This window comes from Podarcis cretensis (genome assembly GCF_951804945.1).
Source record: "Podarcis cretensis genome assembly, chromosome: 6".
Taxonomy (NCBI): domain Eukaryota; kingdom Metazoa; phylum Chordata; class Lepidosauria; order Squamata; family Lacertidae; genus Podarcis; species Podarcis cretensis.
In genome coordinates, this window is record NC_137175.1 from 65,046,526 (window position 1) to 65,074,354 (window position 27,829).

The following is a 27,829-nucleotide window of genomic DNA, read 5'->3' on the forward strand; positions in this document are numbered from 1 at the left end:
GCTTAACTCTAATGAATCCATGGCGGAGTTAAGATCATAGAGTAAGCTGTCCTGTCAGGCTTAGCTAGGTCACATCCCCTCACCTTGGGAGGAAGAGCTAGCTACCAAACTCTTTGTTCTCCCACTTTCCACCATTCTTTTCTTCTACCATGTGAGCTGACCAGGAAGGATGTCTAAGCTGAGTGCTCCAAGCTTAGACTGCATGGCTTCAGAAAGTAAAACAATTCCAAGCAAAAGCAGCACAAAACAGAAGAGGTGGATCCACACACCCCTCCGCAAAAAAACCTAACTGTCAAAGGCCAAGGTAAAGAGGTGTGTTTTCAGCATGCAATGGGAGCTGTCTAATGAAGATGCTAGATGCATCTCTGTGAAGAGGGAGTTCCACAGAAAATCACCATCCTGGCCACCATTCCCTGCAATCCTGAGAGCCCCCTCCTTTGCCTAGGATTGTGCTGTGGAAGTTCTTCTTCAGCAGAAAGCAACACAAATGGATTGTCCCTAATGTCAGTCCTGTCACAACTGATAAAATTAATGTACCATTTTTTCTTCATAATCTCCTTTTTAATCTCACTTTTGCAATGATGAATCACTTTTATCACGTCCCATATTAACATGCTATTCCATAGGGAATTTTGACCTAGATGTGAAAAAGCGAGGTAATTTCTTTCTGGATTTTCCCTCAGCATTCAAAATCAGATGTGTGTAAATAAGACCAATAGCACAAACATACTCTGTGCTTCAAAGCTGGTGATAAAAATGTAGCACCAACTACACGTAGCAGCTCTGGTGACCATAGAAGTCATCTGGATTCTGCCCTCAAGTGCTTACAGTCTAAGCGAAAGGAATATAACAAAGGCAGAGGGAGAGAATGGGACTCAATAAAAGTAAGGAGGCACTGTGGGAGAAACACAAAGAAGATGTTCCTCAGTAGTCTTGGAAAATATGTAAGGGTGGATCTATCAAGAAAAGGGAAATAATATTGCAGGCAGGCATGATCACACCACTTTGACGCACACAACATATGCCAGATTTTCTCTTTATACTCACATAATGTTCAAATCATTATCCAGCATTTTTGATTCTGTGAAAAATCACTGAAACCATAAGATGAAAAGGTTTGCAATGCTGCGACCTTTTAGGCAAACAAACTACAGAAGCTCCCATCTGTTTGAGGACCAAGGGCTGCGGGCTGTGGACGAACTTATGTCATCCCAGAAATGTGTTCACCCTCTCAGAATTTTTCCAAGGAAAAGAACTGGGGGGAAGGGGGGGAGGGGAATAAAGAAACCTGGAGGTCTTTCAAAGGGATTGCACTGTAACCAGAGATGCTTTGATTTCAGAACAACAAACTGACATGCCATATTGAAATTTGGACAAGCACCAGTTTGGCAAGCACGTTTCCACTGGCCTCCATTGGACTGTGACCTTTTACTAAAAGGGAACCTGCTAGGCTTTGAAGAGTTCAGTGCACCAGAATGAAAATTAGCAAAGCAGCACTAACAGGATAACCACACCGAGGGGTCTCTGAATGCAGGAGGTTATGTAATACTGATGGAGTGAGCCTGCAGAGGAGCAGACTAGTGAACCAAATAGGAATTTCATGTGTGTGATTTCCCTGACAATATAAGGTTCCCTCCCTCCTTGTTCTAATAAGAAATATGCTGGATCATTTTCTACTCCAAGTCATTTGCTCCAAGGTAAAATCAAGGAAACACCAAAATAAGAAATGTACTAATGAACAACTTCAATTTCCCTCACCTAGACTGGGTTAAATGTGTGTTCCAGTCACAACAGAGAGGCAAAATGTCTAGATATCCTAATTGGCAGTGCCCAGAACAGTTGGTGATGATGATGATGATGATGATGATGATAATAATAATAATAATAATAATAATAATAATGTCAAAGGCTTCTTGAAAGCTTCATCCAGAGTTTATACGACAAGCCTAAATCCTAAATCTTGCAGAGCAGCAAATGCATGGTCTAGAGTTTTGGTCTTCTATAATTTAGGCTGCCATTCTTAACACATTTATTAGAGACCAAGTCTGAAGTCAGAGACACTTTTCTGAGTATATGAGCTTATGGTTTTTAGTGTAAAAGGTAAACAGCAGTAATTCTGAAGTCTGACATTCTCCACCTTCACTTTCAGGGGTGAGATTTTATCTGACAAAGTAATAATTCATAAAGCAAGCCAGCAGTGCCTTGGCTATCCAGGAGGTGACAGCAGGGCTTCCATTAATTGCCCAGGAAGTCTAATACTTGAAACAAGGAGGTCTTGAGCAGATGGAAAAAACAAAAGGAGGAAAATCTACACACAAATCTTAATTGATTATACGGCTGTGGTGTGAGAAGGTAAGAATAATTAGTATGGTGTCACACCATGGTGGCATCATAATAATTTCTTATGGGCTTGATTTTATTGCAGATATTAATATTGTACAGCTTGAGGTGACTAGATGCATAAAAACTGACTCCTTTTGGAATAAAACATTGTCCAGACCCATTAGATTGTTCCAAATTTTACTTGGAGAACTTTTTTCAAAACAGAACAAAAACATCAAAGATACATCCAAATAATTCCATAAGGCATATGCTTGTCCAAGCATAGGCTCAGCATCATCTTAAAAATAACTTTAAACAGGATTAAGATCAAAAAAATCTCTCTGCCCCAATCCAGCCTCCATTGCAGCCTGAGGCTGTGTGCTCCTGAAGAACTTCATTGCATCCTTACTTCTACAGAGTCTGGGAACAAAGACTCCAGCCACCATCATTCCAAGATGGCAAATTTGCAATTCAATAGCCTGCCATGTGATATAAAGTTAAACACCTCATCAGAGCTATCAGAGAACAATAACAGTTAATTATCAACCCACCAAGGAGCTCAGAGAGCTCTTCTTGCTTTTCTTTAGCCATCAATGGAAACTTCCAGCTATACCCTTTCAGCAATACATATAGGCATACTCCATTTCAGTGTCAATTAAACAATTATACTTAACAGGTTTTGTTGTCTTGTATGCTGTGCTAGGCATATGGAGCCTTGTGGTGCATTTTGGGGCTTTGATACAGATTACGGTACATAATTTGAAAGATGTATCTCTATCCCAAATAATTGAAGAGGCAAAGGAAGCAGATTTGCAAAGTTGGGTTATGCTGAAGTTGATTATGAGTGGCATTTAACTAAGTTTTACTCACAGTAGACTAACTAAAATTAATGGACCTAACTAGTCACATTCATTAATTTCGATGGGCTTCATCTGAGTGAAGTTTGTGCGTTGTAGGGCTGTTTCCACTCATGTCTATGGAACCAAGATCTCAAAGGCTAAATCCTAGCCTGGAAGTTTTCAAGCCTCTTACAACATTTTATCATTATTAGCGCCTTTCCTTCTTCTTGCCTCTCCCTCCCTCGCTCTCACACACACCATGTCAGCTCATTGACATCAATGGATAGACTGTCAACCATAGCTACAGGGCAGAAGGCAGGATTAACTCTTTCTCAGGATCTTCTGTTCTCTCAAGATAAATAATGTTTGTATACAGCTCAGTAAACATATAACTAGTTATTTTCACAGCAGAAAGAAATGCTTTGACTTCTGCTAAAGGTAAAGGTAAAGAGAGCCCTGACAGTTAGGTCCAGTTGTGAACGACTCTGGGGTTGCGGCACTCATCTCGCTTTATTGGCCGAGGGAGCCAGTGTACAGCTTCCGGGTTATGTGGCCAGCATGACTAAGCCGCTTCTGGTGAACCAGAGCAGCGCACAGAAACACCATTTACCTTCCCGCCAGAGCGGTACCTATTTATCTACTTGCACTTTGATGTGCTTTCGAACTGCTAGGTTGGTAGGAGCTGGGACTGAGCAACAGGAGCTCACCCCGTCGGGGGGATTCGAACCACCAACCTTCTGATCGGCAAGACCTAGGCTCTGTGGTTTAGACCACAACGCCACCCGCATTGACTTCTGCTACTCTTGCCATTTTGAGATCAGTTGTTTCCCAACTATTTACTTTCCCCCTTCTTAGTATCAGATTAAAGATCAGTATACCCCATCAATATTAGAAGTCCCTATAGTATTGATTGGACATGCTCATGAAAAGCTACAGTAAAACAATATGGCAAAGTTGCAGTAACATAGCATCTGCAAGAATGCTGCATACAACCATGTATTGCTGCATTCCTTGTTTCCTCCTCAATTTAGCTCTGTATAAGTGAACTATTTAATTTCCATGTTTTGCTTTTGCACCCTTTCTTATTGCTTCTGTACCTGACTAACTGCTCCCACAAGTGTAGTCACCATTGTCTGGTGCCTTTGTTTTGAAGGCAACTTGAGGATAAAAAAGTTGCCTTGATTTGGTTCCAAGTGGTTTGGCATGTGCAAGTATAATATCCTCAAGGATGGTCTGATGCTCTGGGAAACAACAATCCTCCCCTGAATAATTCCAGCAAAAAGCTGGAGAAGAGAGACTCACACGAGGCAAGAGTTTAAATCAACAGTGGTATATGCATCTAAAGCACAATCCTATATGTGACTGCATGGAAGTAAATCCCAGTGATTTCAGTGGGGCTTACTTCTAGGTACATAGTTATAGAATTGCAGTCTAAAAGGACATGTCTCCCACGCAACAACTATGGTTCTGGAACATCTCCCAATGTTCAAATCCTTACCTTGATTTCTCGTTACTTCGGTAACAATCATGGACCTTCCATTCCTCAGGCAGTCTTTATTTCCATCTCTAGATGGAACCATTCTGGGGTTATCCATAAAAGGCTTAGGTAATCCCAGGTAAGTGTGCGTATCAGCCTATGCTGTCTGGGGCTGAAGGGCTGTAGTTTGAAACAACTGGAAGACAAAAGCTTGGCAACGGCAGATGATTAGGATTGCCGCCTTAGAGAGGTCATTTAACAAGCCTAGGGGTGAAAACAGGTGGGCATTTTAAGTATACTGGAAAGTGCTTTGAACCACATCTACCTCACCCTGAAGCAATATTTCTTGGAATATGTGTTCACTCCATTTTAACCACACTTAGAACATCTATCTGTCTTTACCCTGCATTAATCTTGATTCCACACAGTGTAAGTAAAATTCCCAGGAATAACTCAACCTCACAATCTGCCTCCACATTATTCTAAGATTATATATCTGTCATTTGCTTCACAAGCTCTTAAGGCTTGCTGTGTGTTTGTTAATCTCTTATCAGCCTCCAGGTGGGAGCCTCAGAAGGATACTGTCTCCACATAAATTTGGCAGGGCTCTCTTTTATTCCTCCATCCTGAAATAACTGGCACATTTACTGTATTTAATGTTTCATAGATCATGATGATGATGATTGCTGCCTATTTCCCACCACTCATTACCCTCATTATCAGGAGGAATGCTGTACATATATTTAGTTCAGCCTGGCTTTTGACAAATCATGAATAAATTTGAGAAATGTGGGTTAGGTGGATACTGAAGGATTAGCAATTAATGAAACAGTCATGCCAGAAAATGTGTCCAATTCTACAAGGATGTCTTGAATCCAGTCCTCTTCAAAATGTTCTCTTCCTTTCCCCTGGTGAACATGTGACCTTCCCAATGTCACTGAACTACAACTCCCAGCAGCCCCAGCAAGCATGGCTAATGATTCTCATTCCTGCCCCACAGTATTACATATGTTCAGTGAAGCTGAGTGTAGCCTAGATTTCTGTAGAGGAGGTTGACCTCTCTGTGGATGACAGCTATCCCAGCCTTGCTTTTTGGATGCAAACAGTAAACCAATGGTCCTGAATGAGGGGCAGTTACTCAATCACAATTGCTTCTTACCTTATATTTAATGTGAAATGCCTTGTGTGCCCTAAATGCTAATGGACAGATTCAGTCACCCACCTCACCCTCCATGAGGCTCCTGATACCCAAACCATTGTGTGGTGCATTTGAGGAAGAGTTGTGGTGTGAGCACCCAACAAGTGCAAGTAAGGAACCAGCTATCTCAATCCCTAAATATGACCATTACCACCCCATTATACATATAAGCATGCTGTTTCAGCTGCAGACAGACCATCATTTGTAAAGCTCCAGTTGTGAGGAAATGATCAGCTGAAATTCGCTCAATGATTAGCAGGTTGTTTTCATGAATGGACAATTAACCTGGACTAGGGTCTGAGAAAGGTGGGTGGCAGGGTGACTGTGAAACTAGCAATTCTGTGCTTGAAATGAGACAGAGCAGGTGTGGGAGTAGAGAGAGAGGGAATGGCGTTTCTAGTATGCACTATCTGAAACTGAAGATAAACAGGGAAAAAAGAGAATTGCATCTCAAAGATGCTGGAAAGGATTTTAGCTAATAATTTCACAATAAGCATTCCCCCTTTCCAGCATCTTTGAGATAACATTCATTTCTTCTTTGCATTGTTGGTTGGTTTCCTCTTTGAATTGGGGGTAAGTTTGAGGGTGCAACGATTGTACACATTGCTTGCCAGAAATCTTGCAGGAGTTTATTTGCCTCTTCTGAACCATATTTGTACATCTGTCAATGAAGCACAAAGCCTCCGGTTCTCTCTTTCATAGAAAGGAAAGTAAACCCTATCGTGCTGCCCCTGGAACTTCTCTCGCCGCCTGGAAGTGGGAAGCGCACAGCGCTGGTGTCAGGAACGAGATACGGTTTCCTTGGAGAGAAACTGTCAGCTGGTGCAAGTTGAGGCACGGTGGGAGAATCAGCATTTCTAGCTGAAATGAAAGGAGAGTCTTGAGGCTGCCTGCATTTCAGGATTTGAGAGCCATGTTTGATCAGCGGCTACCAGGGATGAAGGCTGATCCAGAAGCTGAGCATCCAGTCAGGGCTGACTCAGGAGATTTGTGAGATGGATGAGAAGCTGACAGGCAGGCTGGAATTGTGGAATATTCAAGGCTGGCTGTAGACATTATGCTGTCTGAGGCAAAGTTGTCACCCACCTACCTATTCCACATACAGAAGCTAGCTGCAGTTGAACCTTAATTTGATTTTAGCAATGGTGTTGGGTCCAGCACGGCACCTGAGGGGCAGAGGAGTTCTTTAATTTTATTACCTGCCCTTCCCCAGCAGGTTCCTAGGGTGGTTACAACAAACAGTTAAAACAGATTACATTAAGAAGAATAGGGTGAGTCCTGAAAACACACATTTCAGGTGTCTAAGATCAGGGTAAAGAGATGTGTCTTTATGCAGGGTACAGCACAACCTATGTGGTGCGCACACAGCTCTCTCCTCCAGAAGACAACAGCTGTGGACTTCCCCCACCTGCCCAGCATCTGCTGCCTCACATGGTTGATTCATTTTGCTTAACGGCAAATACCCTGAGAGTATTACAAGTTGTAGTTGAAGACCTGACTTTTGTCCATCCAGGAAGCCTCCAGCACTGATGAGAGGTGAAAGCTGGAGGAAAAGACCCAGGAATGGTGGAAGATGATGGGGGATCCATCAGCGACTGTTGAATCAAGAGAAAGTACAACCTGCACATGGAGACTGAGACGTGGACAGAAGCACACGAAGTCTCCAGCAATGTCAGATGATGTTGGCCCAGGTGACATAGAGCACAAATTAATGCCAATGCCTTTAAAAGCCTTGCTGCACCATTCAGACACCAGTTCCTGCCCCCTCTCCCTATGCTGCCTCCTGAAGCAGGTCACCTACATGGCTAGACTAGCTTGGATGGAACAAGTAAACATCTTATGGACTTCGTTCTCTTAATACACATGTACTCTATGAAGGCCTTACTGCAGGCATGGGGAAACCGTGGTCCTCCAGAAGTTGCTGAACTACCATCAGGGCCAGCCAATGTGGTCAATGGTCAGGGATGATAAGGCGTTGTAGTTCAATAGCAGCAGAATAGCTACAGGAGGCCCCTGCTCTTTCCCTGCTCTTACACAAGAAGTCTTTGAGTTGTGAAAGCAAAGCCCATTGGCTTCAGAACTGGGACTGCTTTGCACGCAGAAGCTCCCAGGTCCAATCTCTGGCATCTCCAGGTAAGACTGGGGATGTTCTCTCCCTGAAACCCTGGAGAGCTGTGGTCAGATGGTGTAGACCAGTGTTTCTCAAACTTGGGTCTCCAGCTGTTTTCAGACTACAGTTCCCATCTTCCCTGACACTGGTCTTGCTAGCTAGGGATGATGGGAGTTGTAGTTCAAAAACACCTGGAGACCCAACCTTGGGAAACACTGGTGTAGACAATACACCAAGCCAATGAAGGCAGCTTCTTATGTTCCTGGTTTGAGATAATGCACTGTATAAGCCAGGCCTGGTATAAGCAGTTGGCATAATGGACAAGAGGCAAATTGCTGGCTGCTAGAATTTACCCCCAAACAGGAAGCAGAACGTACTCTGGATAAAGAGTTGTTTGAAGCTTTAGAAGGTGTACAGTTTGGACTGGGAATGGGGTGAAGTGGGCCGGGAAACAGTTCACAACAATAAAAGGGGAGAGAGAGTCTTTTTTTCACAGCTTGTCACACGGTTAATAAGCAAGAATGCACGTTGCTGGTTGTACCGAGTTTGAGAATTCTGGGGATTCCAGGTGAGATGGAGGATGCAAACTGTGTTTTAAATGATGCGGAGAGCAAAATAAATGAGGATGCCTTAAGATGTACCAGAGCTTTTCTTTCTCAAATGCAAGTTTACTGTTTCAAAGCGAATTTTTCTGTATGCTCACTGTGTGCATGTTGCTGAATCTCTATTCATCTTATAAGAGACTGGAAAGGAGCTGCCTGTGGTTCAGGAAATGCTAACTTGTGTTGTGTTTTGACAAGGACCGTCCTGGGAAGAATTGTGGGTCTGTTTTCATGTAAACAAGCATGGACCAGGCACTGAGACAATGGGTTTTGCAATAGTTAAATCTCATTTTTTTTGTATTGCTAAAAGTGGTGATTTTGATGGGGAATAGGTGGGTGGGGTTTTTGTTTTGGTCCAGAGGGTGGAAATCAGTGACATGGAAGGGTGGGGGGTTTTTTGCAGTAGGTGACCCTGCCTTGCTACTAGTGGGTGAGTGGTTGCTGTTCCATCGATGGTATTAGAAGGCAAATTACTGAATGTTCCATGTGACTGCAAAATGATTGCTCTACAGATGTGCATATGAAGAAGGAGTTTTGTGGGAGGGAGAAAGCGAGAGATTGAGTTGGCTGAATGCAAATGCCTCTTTATCCAGGCAAGCAAAAGATACTTGAGTTGGGCAGATATCAGAGATAATGAGAGGTGTAGCCGGTGAGGAAGAGTCCCAAGGTGTTGATAAAAAGGCCCAGCGGGTCACAATTTTTCCTTAGGCCTAAGGTGTCCTGTATCTGCACTAAATAGTTCCTGCCAGTGGTGTTAAAGAAGGAGGGAAAATATGCTTTGCTAGAAAAACTTGAAGATGAAGCTTCATATTGCATTCCTATTATTAAGTGTGACACACACACACACGAGTTGTGTCAATGTTTGTGTGTAATTGTGTGTTGGGTGAGGAGTTCAGATATTCCACACAGGGATATTTAATGAATATTAATGACACCGTGATGTAGATGCTAGATTTTTAGTGGTGTGCAGAATGCTTAGATCATGCTAATGGTACAGGCTGATTCTCTGAAAGCCTTTCATGTTGATCTGAGATTTTAGTTTCCATGGCAACCTTCAGTGTTAAGAGGGGTGCTGTTAAAATGTATTGCAATTTTGCCTAGTCTCTCACTGAAAGAAAAATGTCAGTGAAAAACATTTGTGCCCTCACTCTTTGTAAGAGAGCCTCTTCCCACCTCCGTATTTCATTGCCTGCATCTATACAGCTTCTACAGGCCAAGGTATGCCTGGTTTTGTTAGTGACTTACTCTGTGTTGCTAACAAGGTGTTTCCTTTTCGGTGAGCATCATCTGATATCATTTGAAACAACATACAAATTGATGTTCCTCACAACCATGGAGGAACTATCAGGTAAAAGCAATTAGCTTTTATAGTGGTTGTGGTGAATAATATAAAGATATCAGCTTCTGTTCTCCAGAACTCCAAGACGAATTATTGGTCCCCTACCATACCTTACACTGTTTTTCCTTTTTTGGCATTCTGACATTCTGCTCATGCTCAGAACACATGTTATATAGGGTTGCCATACAACATGAAATTACTGTCCGGGAAGGAATTTTGAAAAATCAGCAAAATGTCCAGGGGTTTTTTACTGGAAGAGAAGAGCAAAGCAGCTCAGTGCTCTGCACATTTGGGACCACGTTTTCAGGAACAGTTACTTCAAAGTTCCACATCATGGAGAGAACCGATGCGTGTTCAGAAAGCTCCCAGCTATGTTGGCTCCCAACTTGTGAGTGACGGGTGGTGATGGTGAGGACAGGACTGTGGGGGCTGGACCAGAAGGGGTTTTAACTTTAGGTTACGAGACATCCCCATTTCCCGGGGACAGTCCCCAGATTTACAAATCACTCCCCCAACAAAATCCATCTATTTAGTAGGAAGTTGAAAAGTGTCCCCAGATTCATTGAAAAAGAATCAGGTAACTATGTGGCGCCACAGCCATGTGGCGCAACAGAACACCGAAACCAGAGCAGTGTATGGAAACGCCGTTTACCTTCCCACCGGAGCGGTACCTACATATCTACTTGCACTCTGATGTGCTTTCGAACTGCTGATTGGCAGGAGCTGGGACCAAGCAATGGGAGCTCACCCCGTCGTGGGGATTCAAACCACCGACCTTCTGATTGGCAAGCCCAAGAGGCTCAGTGATTTAGACCACACGCCACTCGTGTCCCTTAAATTTGTATACCACCCTTCAATTGTAGATCTCAGGGCAGTTCAAGAGAGAAGTGACATGGAAGCTTTGTCTCCACATTAATGACAAACTATGGTTTACCACAGACATGGGTGGCGCTGTGGGTAAAACCTCAGCACCTAGGACTTGCCGCTCGCATGGTCAGCGGTTCGAATCCCCACGGCAGAGTGAGCTCCCGTCGTTTGGTCCCAGCTCCTGCCCACCTAGCAGTTCGAAAGCACCCTTAAGTGCAAGTAGATAAATAGGTACCGCTTTATAGCGGGAAGGTAAACGGCGTTTCCATGTGCTGCTCTGGTGCCGGTTCGCCGGAGCAGCTTCGTCACGCTGGCCACGTGACCCGGAAGTGTCTGCGGACAGCGCTGGCTCCCGGCCTCTAGAGTGAGATGAGCGCACAACCCTAGAGTCTGTCAAGACTGGCCTGTATGGGCAGGGATACCTTTACCTTTACCTTTTTATGATTTACCACAAGGTATAAACTGGGCTATTCTGTAAAACGACCTTTTGTAAGAACAAGCACTTGACATAAAATTACAATGGATGTTCTAGTCTAAACCTGCTGCTGTGCAGGTAAACCGGGAACCTTCAAATTGTGGGATTTGAAGCTCATGAGATGTACTTTTTCAAAACTGATGAGGATGGATCTGATGTGTGTTATGTGAAAGGTAGTGACTTTTCTTTGAAAAGAGAGAATAAAACTGGATGTTCCTTAAATACAGAGTTGGAAGTCACTGAAAAGGAGTGGATTATCCCCCAGGTTTGCTTTTGTTGTGTTTCCTCAGCACTGGTTAAGTCCTATGATTCCATCTGTATTCTGTGGCCGAACTTCCTAATCCTTGCATTACTGAGCTAGGTCAAGAGAGCTACGATTACATTGTGAGCAAATGCTGCACAAAGGCTACTGGAAATGTTAACATCAAGCAGTGCTGAGGAAACCAGGGCAAAAATGGAGGCATAATTAAAAATTAGAAGTTAGGCTTCAGAAAAGAAGATTAAGGTATTAGACCAAGTCGAAAGCTCCAGGAGCTGCACAACAACACTTAATTTTCATTCTTGGCTAGACAGCCAGGGGGCTTCGTGCATTCAATAATGTTCCACTGGTTGAAGTTTCATTCTGCATAGAAACGTGCTCCATCCAGCAGGATAGGTTCAATAGATAAAACATAAAAGAAATGTAACTATTGTTTCTGGGGCAGGAAACGGGCAGTTTCTTCAGTTTGAAACAAAATTATCAGCACACACTTTGTTATGTAGTTGATCATTCTGTTTTGAATGCATCAATGATGTGTGTTGTATCCAGTGCTGGTCATACTCAGAGCAGATGCAGTAAAGTTAATGGGCGTTACTAACTTAGGTCCATTTATTTTGGCCGGTCTGCTCTGAGCAGAACTGTGTTAGGTACAAACAAAAGTCTAAAAGATTTGGTGGGGGCCATGTATGCCACAAAACAGACCCAGTGTATGAGAGAGTGATCTGAGATGTAGTGCACCTTATTTGTCATGGATGCTTTAGTTGAGATTCTTGCATTGCGGGGGGTTGCACTAGATGATGTTTGGGATCCCTTCCAACTCTATGATTCTATACATGCGGGCCCCCTAACTTGTTTTTCTTTCCTTTTTATCTTTCCCACTGAGCCTAGGAGCAGGCATCAATGCCACACGTAAAGGGCAGGAGTAGGGCTTTGATTCTCCACAACAGCCAGTTATTCTTAAGCTGGCTATATCAGAAAGCGATACCTTGAATGTGCAATGGGGGCATTGCAGAGATGGTCTCTCTGAACATGGGAGACAAACGACACATCCCACATCAAATGTTGAGTAATCAAGCCATGACAGATCCAGCGGTGTACACGCATGTGGGAAGTCTTCCTCTAATAAACATAGACATACTCTGATGGGCTGGGCTCTGAAATGTTGAAGGCTGCAGATGGCAGTATCACCAAGGGGCAGTTAATGCTGTTGCCTTACTTGAAACTCACCGAGACCCTGCAAGCATGGCCAAGAAATGATGCTGTCTCCCTTCAGCTGCTTTGAGGCAACGTCTGATAGACAAGTGTTCTTCAACCTTGATTCCTCAGGTGCTGTTGGACTCCAACTCCAGCTCAGCCAACAGTGAGAGATGATGGGAGTTGTAGTGCAGCAACACCTGTGGTTGAAGAAGAACACGGTGGTAGCCTAAAGGCAGAAGGAAGGAATAGTTCTCTTGAAGGCAGCCTCTTCTTGGTTCCTGTCACCTTCAGAACTGCGTCTAGCAAGGAAGTTATTAATCCCACACTGCATAATAATGAATCTAATAGCAGGGACTGCCACAGATAATCAGTGATAACTGCTAATAATGATGGGTGTAAGATGTGGGCAATGGAACAAAACCAGAACCAGCCCCTGGCCACCCCTCATTGCCTCTTCGTCGCAAGCCTGAAAGTGATAATTCTCCAGCTGGCATAAGAGCGAGATCTTCCTTCAGTGCCTCAAAGCCCTCTAGCTTATATCTCCAGCAAAGAAAACAGCTGTGCCTGGTGAGGTGGCAGCGAGTGCTCTGCTACTCCCTCAGGGCCCAGATTAATCTTGCATGTTCTTACACCGAACAGCTGCAGTCTCTTAGCTACTTATCTCAATGCTCTTCTCCCTTTCTAGCCTCTAAGCGTTTCTGTCACACTAGCCTGGACTACCTATCGATCAGACGCTCACAGAACTGTCCGACCTAAGTGTTCTCTTGGATCCAGGTTCTCCTTCCTCTCCCCTTCAGTCATTTTGAGCACACGAATTGTGACCCCCATTCTGAACTCCATATAGCAGCAGAGGTTGCCGACGTGGTGCCCATGGATGCCCGTACATCCACAGAGGACTTCCATGATGCTCACGGGGGTCCCCCACCCCTGCTGAATTTAGATTTGAAAATTCTAGCCAATAGCAGTGTGTCCAATTCCCACAACAACTTTTCTGGTTTGCAAGGTTGGAGGCTCTGGCTATATAGAAACACCATATAATAGTAACCTGTTGAATCCCCTTTCCTCCTCCTCCACCTGGTCCATAATATCACTGGCTGACTCCCCATTTCTGCACAGTAAGCTGTGTAAGGCGAGGCTGGCATAAAAAAACTGGCAAGGAAGGGCAGGGCATAGCTGACATTTGATAAATGTGCTTTCCTATAGCCCCTGAGTTTCAAGGGTCAAAATCAGCATGCACTTAAATCCGTAGCAGGGCAGCAACATATCTTGTTTTTCATAATCATAGGGGCTGGGGAGCCAGATTTTTATGTGAAGGCAGCACAGGAAGGGGAGGCTTATCTTCTCACTCCCCTATCAAAATTGGAATGGAGATCCTCCCTTTGTAGGGTTAGGAGACTTGAGGGGGGGGGGTCCCCATTTGTGCATTCATACTTCTGCCTTCCTCCCCAATAGCTTCATGAAATTGTCTTCATGCAATTTCCAAGGAGGGAAATGAGGTTCCTTTTCTACATGCAGAAAACCATGGGTTAGTCACCTGGTTTCCTCTTGCATATATTAGGAAGTAATTAAATACATGAATGACTATTGCATTGCCTATGTTACATATTAAAAGTCACTTTGGATGCTACAGTGTGGTATGGCATGCCCTTTTCCGGACACTCCATTCTGTTCTCCACCCTCTCTTGACTTTCCATTCCATAAGAGTAGTCAGTGTTCCATGTCCACTGAACAGTCCAAGTCCCCACTTTAAGGTTTTACCCCCTAAAGCTTAAAAAATGCATTGAGATTCCTCCAAGTATGCTGAAGTAATATATTACCCTGAGCCCCTTTGGGAGGTAAAGTGGGGTGAGTATGCAATTAATCATAATACAGTACTTTCCTTTTGTGTGTGGATGGTGCTGTTTTGGCTACATAAAGGTCAGCATTCAGAGAATGGATTTTCTACTGATATATACCAACATATTCATGAATGCCCAGACCAGTGGCTCTGCATAGCTCATTGTCATGAGATGACTTTTGAATACTACTACCACCGAGTGTAAACAGAGCTTTTACATTCTGGCTCTTCATTCACAGGCCAGCCAGTAGCACTAAGACTTCAATGGAGTCAGATATGCTTGTGCTCTAGAGCAGTTCACTCACATCCTTTGAAATTTGGTAAAATTTTCACTGGAGCTGAATAATAGTTTGTAGACAGCATAGAATCAACATGATCTTTAAGAACCTTTTGAAAATAAACCAGAAGGAATCGTGTGGGTAAGCAAAAGCTTCAGTGTGCACTGACTGATAAGCAACTTGAGAGTTTTCCTATTAAATGAAAGAATTAGATAGGCTTTGAACAGAGAACAAACAGCGCAAAAAATCCTCCCATTATTTCCTGCTGGGACTTTGGAAGGAAAAAACCCGTATTTTCAGCACACCCTGTGAGAAGTGCTTGATTTACTCCATTTCAAATTGCAACACTGGAGTTAGCCAAGAGACACCCATGTTTGCTGTCATTGTAAAATAATGATTATGCTAGGGTTTTTTTTTAAAAAAATGATAGCACTTTTTACAGAGTTCTTAGTATGGAAGATTATTATTTCGGAAAGACATTGGTTTTGATTTTCTAAAACTAGATTCATGTAGATATAGGGAAATATTGTCTTATTTTTTTTCCACCAAATGTAAATGAACTGTGAAAAAGAGTATGAACTGAAAGTTGAGACGGCCAAAATATTGGGAAATATTAGAAAAAGATGGAGACAATTGGAAATTGCAGAGTTTGGAGAAAATGAAGGATAAAGTGCGAGACTGGTTACATTACGCTCAGATTAAAGAAGTTTTCAAAAATGACAAAAAGGTAGGGTTCCAGGTGGAGAAATCGAAGTTGGAAACAGAATTGTTAGAACCAAAGACTAAGGTATTATCAAGAATGTATAACCTGCTGTTAAAATGGAATACACAAGACGAAATGGTTAAATCCGTTATGATAAAGTGGGCTCAGGACATTGGGCATAACATTATGTTTGAGGACTGGGAAAGGTTGTGGACCACTGGGCTGAACTTCACTGCATGTAATGCTCTGAAGGAAAATGTAATGAAAATGATATATAGATGGTACATGACCCCAGTTAAACTTGCCAAAATATACCATTTGTCTGATAATAAATGTTGGAAATGTAAAGAACATGAAGGAACATTCTTTCACCTCTGGTGGACATGCCCTAAAGTGAAGGCCTTCTGGGAAATGATATATAATGAGTTGAAAAAGGTACTTAAGTATACCTTCACTAAGAAACCAGAGGCCTTCCTTCTGGGTATTGTCGGCCAGAAGGTGCTAAAGAAGGACCGAACATTTTTTATGTATGCAACAACGGCAGCAAGGATACTTATCGCTAAGAGTTGGAAAACTCAAGATCTACCCACACTGGAAGAGTGGCAGATGCAGCTGATGGACTATATGCAACTGGCCGAGATGACTGGTAGAATTCGAGACCTGGGAGAAGAGAGGGTTGAAGAAGACTGGAAGAAATTCAAGATTTATTTACAAAAATATTGTAATTTGGTTGAATGTTAAGAAGGATGCTAGATCATAAATAATTGCCTACCACTGAATTAGATTTGAATTTGACGATAAGTGAGATTAAGGAAAATATAAATTTTTTTGGAGATAAGATTCTAAATAAGTGGGTAATTTGCTTGGAAATTTTTTTTGTAAAGATGTAAATGGGAGCGGGAGACGTGAGGGAGTCCAAAGAAGTGATGAAAATTATGTTATGATATATGTAATGTTGTTTATTACTTATGCAGTTGTATTCAAAAACTTTAATAAATATGTATTAAAAAAAAAAGAAAATACCAAAAAAAAAGAAAGAAAGTTGAGACGATAGATGTACCTTTCTGAAGTGTAGGTGGGTTCCCACAAGGCAAGACGCAGTGTTAACAGCAAGAACCTTTATTGAACAAACAAAACTGGACAACAGGAGCAAAGCAAATACTTATATTCACTTCTGGAGGCCTGGGCCATTCCCACACCCAACGTGATTGGCTGTCTAAACATTCAAGCTGCAAAGTCAGAGTTTAAGTGCCAATGGCAGAGGCCCAAATCCTGAAATGTTCTGTGATTGGATATCATGTATCAAATCAGAACACAGGGGCTCAAAATCCTTAGTCCAGACTCAAGCTCAGGCAAACACAGACCACAGAATACATAACACTTTCCCTGTTTATCTGTTTGCTTTGTAACACCAACAAAAAAAACCTTAATACAAGCAAAAAAAGGGGGGGGGGGTTAATTTAAAGGAAATATTGGCATTTGTTCAGCTTGTCTCAATGCCCTTGAGATCTGAGTTCAGGGGCAGTCAAGATGCTATCCTTCAGATTTTGTAGACAATAACTTCCATCAGCCCCAGGCAGCATGACCAGTGGTCAAGAATTATGGGAGTTGTAGTCCACATCTACATCTAATGGTCACCATGTTGGCTACCCTTGTCCTCGCTGCCGAAAGCAACGCCACGATTTGCAATACTCATTCAACATGCCGCCAGTTGTTTCCCAGAAATAAACTGGGAAGATGTATTTTTGGTCCTTTAGCTGCATATATAGCTGGATAGTTTAGGCAGAATCTCCAAGAAGGCCAGAAATTAGGACAGTGTGAATGACATATGAAAAGCTGAATTTCATGTCATGTTTGGATGAATAAGTCAGCTAAAGCACTGTGGTTCTTGCAAGAAATTTTATCTTTTTATCCCTCAGGTGTTTTTGGAACTGTAAATGAATGTTAAACCTTTCCTTTTTGCATTTAAGGGAAGCATCCCTTGGGAAGTGACACTTCCTTTACATGCACATTTAAATATTTGATTAGTTATTGTATATACCTCTCTAGTTTGTTATGCAGCAGAGATAGTTCACTTCCTATCCTATACCTCTCCTCTTTTTTTGTTTTTGTATAATGAGATTCCATGTTGAAACTTCAAATCACATAATAGCAGACACCTGGAAGAGCTTTGCCCACAGGAGTTTTACCTTCAAATGCTGGTGTCACTGACACACTCAGAAATACTTTTGCTGGAATCCTAACTCCACTTACTTCTGAATGGACATGGCAACAATTGCACTGGGTGTCAAGCAGGTAAGACTGGCACTCCCAAGTCATGAAAGGATCCAGCAATTCGAAATGTGGTATTTCCTAATTTCTTTGTATGTCTATTTATTCAAGGACCTCAGACCCGCTCTTCGTTAAATTCAATCTCAAAGCAGGATACAATATAATAAACATAACAAATAAAACATTATTAAACCAATTATATATGAAATGGATATAACCTTAACAGCAGCAAAGGAGCAAAGTCCAGCAAGGGCAGAGCCCATCTCCAACAATAATGATTGTACTGCACTTGCTTGAAGTCCCCTCTTCTGCACAGCTTGAAGCTCTTGATGAAATCCCTGTTGATGCAGACGTTCCCTTGTTCTCTTGACCCGAGGCTCCTGTTTTAATGAGACTGTTCTATTGCATATTTTAAACTATGGACATATTTTAATGTTTTAATTGGGATTCTTTTACGGTGTCTTTTAATTATTGAATTTTAATGGTGGGGAATTTGTTTTTTTAAAAAATATTTGGTGAACTGCTTAGAAGCCTGTTTTGACACTAAGTGGTATATAAAATAATTCATAATGAACAAACAATGCTTATTTATTTATTAATAATTAATTCATGTATGCCCTCTTTTTCTTCTGGCCAGATCACCACAATTCTGAGCACACATACTGGAGAGTAAGCTTCACTGAGCTCAGGGGGACTTACTTCAGAGTACCAGTTACAGATAGGTAGCCGTGTTGGTCTGCCATAGTCAAAACAAAAAAAAATTTTCCTTCCAGTAGCACCTTAAAGACCAACTAAGTTAGTTCTTGGTATGAGCTTTCGTGTGCATGCACACTTCTTCAGATACACTTTTGCTGGATGTATCTGAAGAAGTGTGCACGCACACGAAAGCTCATACCAAGAACTAACTTAGTTGGTCTTTAAGGTGCTACTGGAAGGAAAATTTTTTTTTGTTTTTACTTCAGAGTAAACATGCTTAGGCTTGCATCACAAGACATAGTTCTGTGTTCTGTGTTCAATAATGAATGTTAACTTTGGCAAAACACTTTGGTAAGTCTCTCTCTAAATATACAGTGGCAACTGAAATGATTTACAGTCGGGGTTGAATAATTTTGATTGCAACTGTGTGTGTGTGTGTCTATCTATCCATGCACAACCAACAACATATTTTGGAAACAGTGTATGTGATTAGTGCGCAGAAACCCAAGAAGAAAATATTGCAGTTTTTTTTTAGTTAAAAGAGATGGGCAAGTTATCCACAACATGTTTGATTTCCTGAAGTCCATCCCGTGCACTTCTAAGACTGCCCTTTTAAAAAGAACATTGAGAACACTATTATGGGTTTCCACCTGCCGACTAAACCGCTTTGTGGAAACAAGTCAAGAATTAAAGCCTGTCAATAATTGGCATTGCCATGAGCTATTTAATTTCCTTTGAAATGAATTCATTATTATTCCCCAGACATCAATCAGATTCCTCATTCATGGCTGAGAAAGCTCTACAGCAACAAGCCTTAAAATATGAATGAAGTGTCAGGTGGCAATTATTGCCAATTATGAATCTGGCAAAGGAAGACATAAACCGGAAGTGTCGCAGCTGGGTGCCTAAAATTAGGTGCCCAACAGTGCCGCTCTGTGCACCTTTACTCAGAAGTCTCCCATTGTGTCCAACAGATCTTACTCCCAAATAAATGAACACAGGAGTGTAGGAACTCAGAAGTAAGTGACATTGAGTTCAATGAGACTTACCCCCAAGAAAGTGTGCATAGTAGGGGTGGAGAAGCTTTTCTCCACTAAGGGTCCCCTTCCCTCAGGAGTAATGCTTCAGGGGCTGCATGTCTGTGATAGGTGTAGTCAGAGATGCAATTCGATACATATGCCCTAGAGAATAAGCCTCATCAACCCATGTGGTACTTTGGAGTATAGGAGAATTAGGTAGGTAGCTGTGTTGGTTTGATGCAGTCGAAATAAATTAAAAAATTAAAAAAATGTTCAGTAGCACCTTAGAGACCAACTAAGTTTGTTCTTGGTATAAACTTTCGTGTGCATGCACACTTCTGCAGATACCATGCATGCACACGAAAACCTATACCAAGAACAAACTGAGTCTTTTCAAAGCCATATACCAACGAATCATTTATTATTTCAGGGCAATGACACATTTTGAGTTATGTTCTATGTGTGATCACTAGTGTCAGATCACAGCTGAGTAGCAAAAATGAAAGAAAAGTCCTACATGTGTTCTAAGTTGCCCGTATGCAACAGTAGCCAAGGACAGGGACTAGCTCAGGTCCCAACTTCACTTTCCATTTAAAGAAGTATCATACCACTTTAAACAGCCATAGTATTCACCCCAAAGAATCCTGGGAAGTGTAGTCAGGGAAATATGAGTCCTCTAACAACCCTTAACAAACCATACTTCCCAGGATTCCTTGGGGGATGCCAGTGCTATAGCACTGCTTAAATGTATAGTTCAGGTGGGACCTCTGTTTATTGCAGTGCAAGCACTATAAAGCTGTGCCTCTTCAAAAACCTCTGTTGGACTCAGGAGCAGTTAGGGGGTTGGTTGTGCAGGCTGCAAGAAGCCACAGAGATTCCATTGTGCCCTGGGCTCTCTCCTGCTTATTTGTTTAGTGCCAGGGAGGCCAACTTGCTTCCTCGTTCCTGCGCTTTTAATGGCAGCTTAAATAGGAAGTGATACTGCTAGCACCACATCCACAAACTACTTTGTCAGCTTATTCCTGCAGATCAAGTTACTGTTGCTGGTAAAGAATCTGGACAGGCTATTTTTCTGGCCAATTGGCAACTAGGTTATAAATGATAGCAATGGGTGTCCTGTAATACTTAGCGGCTGATACATGGTCGCAGCCTCAGAGGAACCTCACTTTCCTGTATGGTCTGTGATAGACAGCTATTAAAGTGAAAATCCTCCACGGTCATTAAAAAGACATCAGTAGAAATTTTTTAATGGAGGCTTAAATTACTTCTGTATTTTTCCCATTTTAGCATTGTTCACATGATAACTTACTACTGGATGTCAATTTGCCTTAACGCATTCTCACAGTGAATGCAATATGAATGTGAACAATATTTAGGGTCGATTGCAATATTCTTAGCGAAATTAATTTCACCGCTGATTCAAATTGCCTACGTATGGGTCCAATGCCATTTTTAGTTTTGTAAGAAAGGCTTTTCTGGACAGCTGCAAACTATGAATGAAATGCACCAAGATATAAAATTGGAATTAATATGATTAGGTCATCATTTTAAGAGACATATCAAGGACATGAGCCAAAAGAATTTCAAGAAAAGTTCTCATTTGAGCTGAGAAGTGTTATTCATTTATGCTTTAATTTAAAGTGAAGTAGGTAGCTGAATGAGCACCTGATTATAAAGCACATGCACTTAGAATAGGTTACCACTGGAAGTAATAGAGCATTATGTTTATTGCCTATGTTAAGGCACCTAACACTTAATTTTCATCTCTTCAGGCTGATGCCTTTGATGGCTTCCTCATTTCATATCTGTGGAAACTTCAGTAGTTATTCTAAAACATAATCTCACAATATGCTCTTCGTGTGTGTCATAAATGCACACATTCCAGTCATCAGGTTGAAGGATGTGGGAAGAGTAGACTCTCCCACTTGGAGGGAACGGCTGGCCGGAACCTGAATAGGAATGCTCCTTTTATGAGGGAGGATATACTGCAATGTTTTGTTTCAGAGCTCACTTGTGATGTAAGAAGGGGGAGAATGACTCATTTAAAAAATAGGTCTGTCAGTGATTATGACAGCCTTGTCTGTGTTCTTTTTTCACTTCTAGAACATCATGTTCAACCTACCCCTTTCCCTGACATCATTGTGATGTGTGATTAGCCACTCCAGGTCCACATCACTGGCTGCCACTGGTGGGATGTGGCCTCTTGTAGGCCAGCATAAGGTAACAGACAGCAGGCTCTAACTGTGGGATCTAGTAGCAGATTGCATAAGCCCTTCTGGATCACTGGGAAAGCTCATAGGCAAAGGAACAACGTGCATGTCTCCCATTGCTCTACAGCGCCACCCTGATATTGGTGGAGAAACCATGTCACAGCTTGTCCGCCTAATCAGAGAGCACAATCTTGGTAGCCAATCTGGACCCTGGTGGCTGTTTCTGTTGCCTATCAACCAAAGTAGCTGTTTTACCAGGTGCTTTGTTTCCTCACTGGTTGAGTCCTGTCCTGAGCTTTGTCTTACTTGGAAGCTGTACCTGAATTAAGCTCCAAGCCATCCATTCTCCAGCCATCCAGTCTGTTCCCCAGCTAGTCACCATCTTTGACACTTGGTAAAATGGGTTCTGTTTTTTCCCTTTTTATTAATACTTTTAAGTATTTCAGCTATACAGAATACAGTAAAGTGAAAAAAGAAAGAAGGTGCAATATATGCATGCATGCATACACACGCACACAGTATTGCTAATACATATATGATTATTAATAACCTACTACATTCTGTATAAACTCGTTCCAAATATAAATATATTTATCCAAACAAAGTCTGCATCTATAAGTGATCTGTTCATATGTTGCAAGTGCTGTCATGTCTTCCATCCATTGAGTAAATGGGACCATATTTTTATTTTTCCAGTTCATCAATACTAGTCTTTTGACCATAGTTAGGGGCGCGTAGAATCCATTCCCATTGTCCAGTTGTCAACTTCCATATAATAGGTATATAATTCAAGAGAATATTTTCCTCTGAAATCTTAAGTTTTTCCATACAGCACAGTCAAATTTATGCAGTTCACTTCTTAATGAGCAAATATTTTTGGCTTTCTCTTTCTTAGCTAGGTAGTCACTGTTTTTATGGATGGTTATATTGAATGGATTTTATTCTGTGCTTTGCCATGATACCAGTACCGATGAAAGGTAAGCTATGAATCTTTCAGAATAAACAAATGAATAAATAAATACAAGCTGGAATATGCAATCCCATATACAATATGATCTGACAGATAAGACAGAGTAATTATTTGTTTAGTTTCTTACATTTATATCCTCCAGCTCTTCCATCATGGAAGTCAATGGAGCATATAGGTGATTCCTACATTGTCACCCATCCAAGCACTAACCAGATTTAGACCTGCTTAGCCTTAGCAAGGTGGTGGCTTCATGTGCCTTCAGCCCATACCCTGGTCCAAATAATACTAGTTCAGCTACTCTGTAAAAAGAAAGGTAGGGTCTCACACATCAGGGAGAAATACAGAATGTATACTATAGGACAGGACTGTATGTTATTTTTATGCCTTTGTTTTATCACTGTTACAAAATTATCTACATAAGAATAGATGCAAGCATGGGGATGAGAGTAATGCTATTTTTTTTTCTCATCACCCACTGAGCAGAACGAATGGCAAATTCTGCAGGTGAATTTGAGGGGGCTAAACATACTTGCACATTTCCCCAGCTGCTCATTTCATATACTGTACAGTATAACAGAAAGATAGCTAGAGTGTAGTGGGGACTCACGAGGATACATTTCCATGTAATCCAAGTGCTATATCTTTTAACCACCCTGAATATGTTGGACAGGAAGGCCCTGTAGCATTCTGCTTCTACTTCAACAATCTTTTTGTCCCCAAGGAACAGGTTTGTTTTGCTTTGTGTAACATGACATTTCACCAACACTGAGCTTAAAAGAGTTGTGAGATCGTGGCTGGCGATTTACATAAAATACAAAGGAGCATTTTGGTTGTCAATATTTACACTTCATCTTCTTCTTTTTAATGCTTAGCCGAAGAAATTTGTTTTAATGCTGCCAAATGGGAGTTTTCCATCACTGTCAGTCACTTGCATGATATAGCTTCATTGAGAGCATTCATTGAAGCGGGGAGCAGGAATACTACATAAACAGTGGTGGGAAATGTTATTGCTTATTTTGGCCGGATATATTGGAAGCCATATTTTATTATTTTATTTTAAATGGAGAAAAGGCGAAGCCCTCAGACTTGACTAATACAAATGTATATAAATTCTCAAAATAAATGAATAAACCCTGTGGGAGAAACAAAACAAGAAGAATGATTATACTCTTTCTCTCTCTTTATATTAGGGAATCAATAAAACAATGGCCATTTTATAGATATGGCAAAGGCCCTGGCTTTCGTACTGATATTGCAGGTAGGAGATACTATTTTGTGCATGAATTTCAATTAATTGATTATGATTTTATGTAAACTGTGTTATTTTTACCGTTGTTAGCTGCTCTGAGCCCGGCTTCGGCTGGGGAGGGCGGGATATAAATATATTTTTTATTGTTATTATTATTAAAACAACTTCTATTCAAAGCTACTACATTACCACTGTGAAAGAGGGGTGTGTCCCCCCTGAGGCCTTAGGTTTTGGTGATTTTATTTTGGATTTCATTTGTCTTGGCAGGGCTAGCCAAGATCTAAGGCAAAGTATACACTGGGGGGCTGAAATCAGCATATACACTGCATGCAGAATGAACTGACGGGATGAAGCAAGTTCAAAGTAGGCCATAAAGGGGAAGGCTGGGGAAACAGTAGGTGAGTATTACTCATGTTCCTTTCAAGAGAACAAGGAAAGCCTAAGAAGTCAAAGGAGGACCACACAGAGAACGGGAAGGATACATTTGTGTGTGAAGAAGCGGGCCCAGGAATCAGTTTGCTTTGTCAGCATGTCAAGCAATCTTCTCCTTGACTGGGGACCCCCTAAGTCTACAAGCAGGAATCCGCTCTGTGTTGAAAGGACCCTTTTCTTCTGAATAAACACCTAGCAAGAGTATTTATGTATTGCATTTATACCTCACCTTTCCTCCAAAGAGTTGAAGGTGGCATTCATGGCTCTCACAACCCTGAGATGCTGAGAGTTGGTGACTGGCTCAAGGTCACCCAGTGGGTTCCATGTCTCTCTGGGGATTTGAACCCTGGTCTTCCAGGGTCTTCCGGGGTTAAGATGGCCATCTTTGTCATGGTACATCACAGTTTCCTTTCCCTTCCTTTTGGCGCAACGCACAGGGTCTAATGACTGATCAAAATCTGTTTTTTGAACTTAATTGCTTTGGAAATGCGTTTGCAGAAAGTATTTGCCCCCTCGGTCTTCACTTCTGTCGCATTGCTTATAGGCTGAAGTTGCCTTAACCAGCAAAACACAACTTCTACAGTTCCAGCATCACTGCTTGTGCACTTGGCAGAGGATGAATTAGATATTTGTCTCTTTTTTCCATCACACTGTGCAGAGACTCTCGTGTTGCAGAAGGATCTCGCTTGTTAGATCTGTGTGAATGTGTGAGGGAGGGTGTATATATGCCTTCAGTGTTTGGGTTTAGAACTTGTGCTTGCAGAACTAGCCCCTCGGTTTTGGTTTTAGTTTTTTAATTGCAAAGTAATGTTCAGGTGCAGATCTTAAGGCTACTAGATTTGAATCTGAGGTGTCAAAATGATATTGGCCAGTCCAGTGCCGGCTGCAGATTTTGAGATGCCCTTGAGCAAGATGTCCTCAGTGGGCTCCACTCCTGAGTGGGCCCACCTCCTCCTTGCTGCTGGTCACCACTGCCTATTCGCTTGCACTTTTCCTCTGGGCCCAATCCAGGAGAGAGGAAGGGGCTGAGTGAGGCAAGCAGAGGCTCCTGTATTAAGTCAGGAAATCTGTCAGGAGGAGGAGGTCAGTGACACAGAGGAAAGACACAGTTTGAAGGAATACACCCTTATCTGGGAAGTGACTCAGCACACACCCTAACGAGAACAGGAGAGAAGCAGGGCTAGAGAAAGCATGTTAATTCTTCCTATAATAGCAAACACTTTTAGAAGCAGCTGTTTCTCATTTTCCTAGCTTCCGCCACTGCTCACTTGCTTCTAGGGGGTCTCTGGGGCCAGGCCCTGGACCCTCTGCTCAGGTGTGAGCCTAGGTGCATATCCAGTGATGCTGACCTACAATGTGCAGCAGATTAAATCTATAAATGAGAAGTGATGGATCCAAAGCTTGTTTTATATTATTTCTATCTTGTCACACTGCTCCAAAGAGGCTTTAGGGCACTTTGCAGAACAGCATGCATCAATAAAATGCATTATCTTAAACGTAAAGCAGCAGTAAAAAAAACAACAACAATCTATACACAGCAGCTGGCAGAGCAGTTCAATATCAAAGAAGCAAACCACAACCTCCAGGGAGCTGCCTCCCCTCTCTTTGAGGTCCTTTAAACTGTGACAGGGCAGTCCCATTACACTTACAACGAATGTAATTCTAACTGGAGCAATGCTGCTTCAATTGGCACCTGATGTGGTGAATGAGTCTGTCGCCTTGTTTGCAATGACACCTTTGTGAAATGAGGACAGTGGAGGTGAACTGGTGATGTCACTACATGAACACATCATGTTGTGTTTCAAGGTGTCAGAACGTTACTTGTGTGATGCTCCTTAAATGTGCTAGACTGGAGTTAAGAGCAAAGGAATCAAAGGCTTGATTTGAGATAAGGAGCAGAGCAATCCACACTTCCGATCGGCCCTGCTGGATGGGGGTTGGGTGTGGCAGAGGTGCACCTCTGACAGCAGGAGGCCACCACCGTGGAGGTCCCTACTGCACCTGCCAAAAGCACAGGCAGAAGCTGCCACCAGCAGTATCTCATGGGTAGTAGCCCATGTACACCAGCAGTACTACTCATGGGTAGTAGCCAGCAGAAACTCCCAAAATGAGCATTTCTGGGGAGTAGGTGAAGCTGAGTTGGGCAAAGATTCACTAGATCCGAAGCCAGTCCAGTTGCTGGTGATGGGCCTGATCCAGGCGTCTCTCCTAACCCAGCCTGGAGGTGGTCTTGTGGAACTATCTACTTTACTGCTGCCTCACATCCCCCCCTGGACAACATGAAGAGCTGGGCTCTGGATGCAGTCGTGGCTCCACTGTTCCATTCAGCCCTGCTGCTCCTGACTGGGAGTTAGGATTGGTTAAATGGTAGTTTGGGCAGGTGATAGTCCTTGGATTCCATAAAGAAGTACATTAAGGAGTCATGTGCTTTTTTAAATAGTGATAAGGACTTTATTTATTTTTTTAAAAACGCTCTGCGGCTGTCTGTGGTACAATTTTGTAACTTACAGTATGCATCATTGTATGTTGACACTAGTTACAATTATATCTGCATTTAACAATGCTTTGGGCTCTTTCTAATTAATCAGACAGGTTTTATACAGAAGGTGCTTAGATGCATTTGAAATGTTAATGTTCTCCAAGGTGTGGATGTTCCAGAGAAACTATGACACAATATCTCTCTGCTTGGCAAATGACACAGATGAAGCTGTGAAAAGGAATATATTGCAAGTGATAATAGATCAGATTTTTCAGTCCATTGTCAGCATCGGGGACCTGATATGCATAAAATGTAGGTCACAGCATTCCATTGAGCACCCATATCTAACTTTAATAGGAAAATAAACCGTGTTACTCTGAAACAATGGGCACCAGTGAGAAATAAAAACGTTTATGATACAGCATTGCTTTTTAAGTGACTTTCAGTAGTACCAAATTCCTATAGCACTCATTAAGTAATTTGTTTTCTTTACAGTGCAGTTTAAATAGTTTATCTCTTCTATTTTTCGGGGGGGGTTATAGTTGGAGAATAGGCACTGCCGACGAGATTTGCCTGTTGAACAGTCTGTCACTTACTACATGCCTGCTAACAGCGAGGAATAACTGGGGGAATGAACGAAACAACAGTAGACAAGAGAGAACTGGCCAGCCACATTTCTTTTCAAAGTCCTTAATATTGCTGCTTTAGCCTCCATGAAATAGGGATGATATGAACATTTTCAGTTTTGGGGGTTCAGGGACAATTCGATTTGCAATCAGATGGGAAACTAGACTTATCTCAAGTGAGTCTTTCATTAAGGCAGGGGCATCTAACTTGTGGCACTCTAAGATGTTGCTGGACTCCAACTCCCATTATCTCTGAACACTGACTGTGTGGGTGAGATGATGGGCATCGGAGTCCAGCAACATCTTAAGGGTCTCAGGTGCTCCCCCTACTTGGCTTAAGGTTTTTCTAAAGCACTGAAAATTAAATTGGGGTA

General features: G+C 42.1%; 1 long non-coding RNA gene across 1 annotated transcript; it reads left to right on the forward strand.

Annotated features, from left to right (window-relative positions):
• Positions 1 to 21,653: 21,653 nt before the first annotated feature.
• Positions 21,654 to 24,493, forward strand: LOC307218424. The gene is made up of 3 exons (XR_013839962.1): positions 21,654 to 21,709; positions 23,860 to 23,927; positions 24,186 to 24,493. It is a non-coding gene; the product is annotated as an uncharacterized lncRNA (long non-coding RNA).
• The last annotated feature ends 3,336 nt before the right edge of the window (positions 24,494 to 27,829 follow it).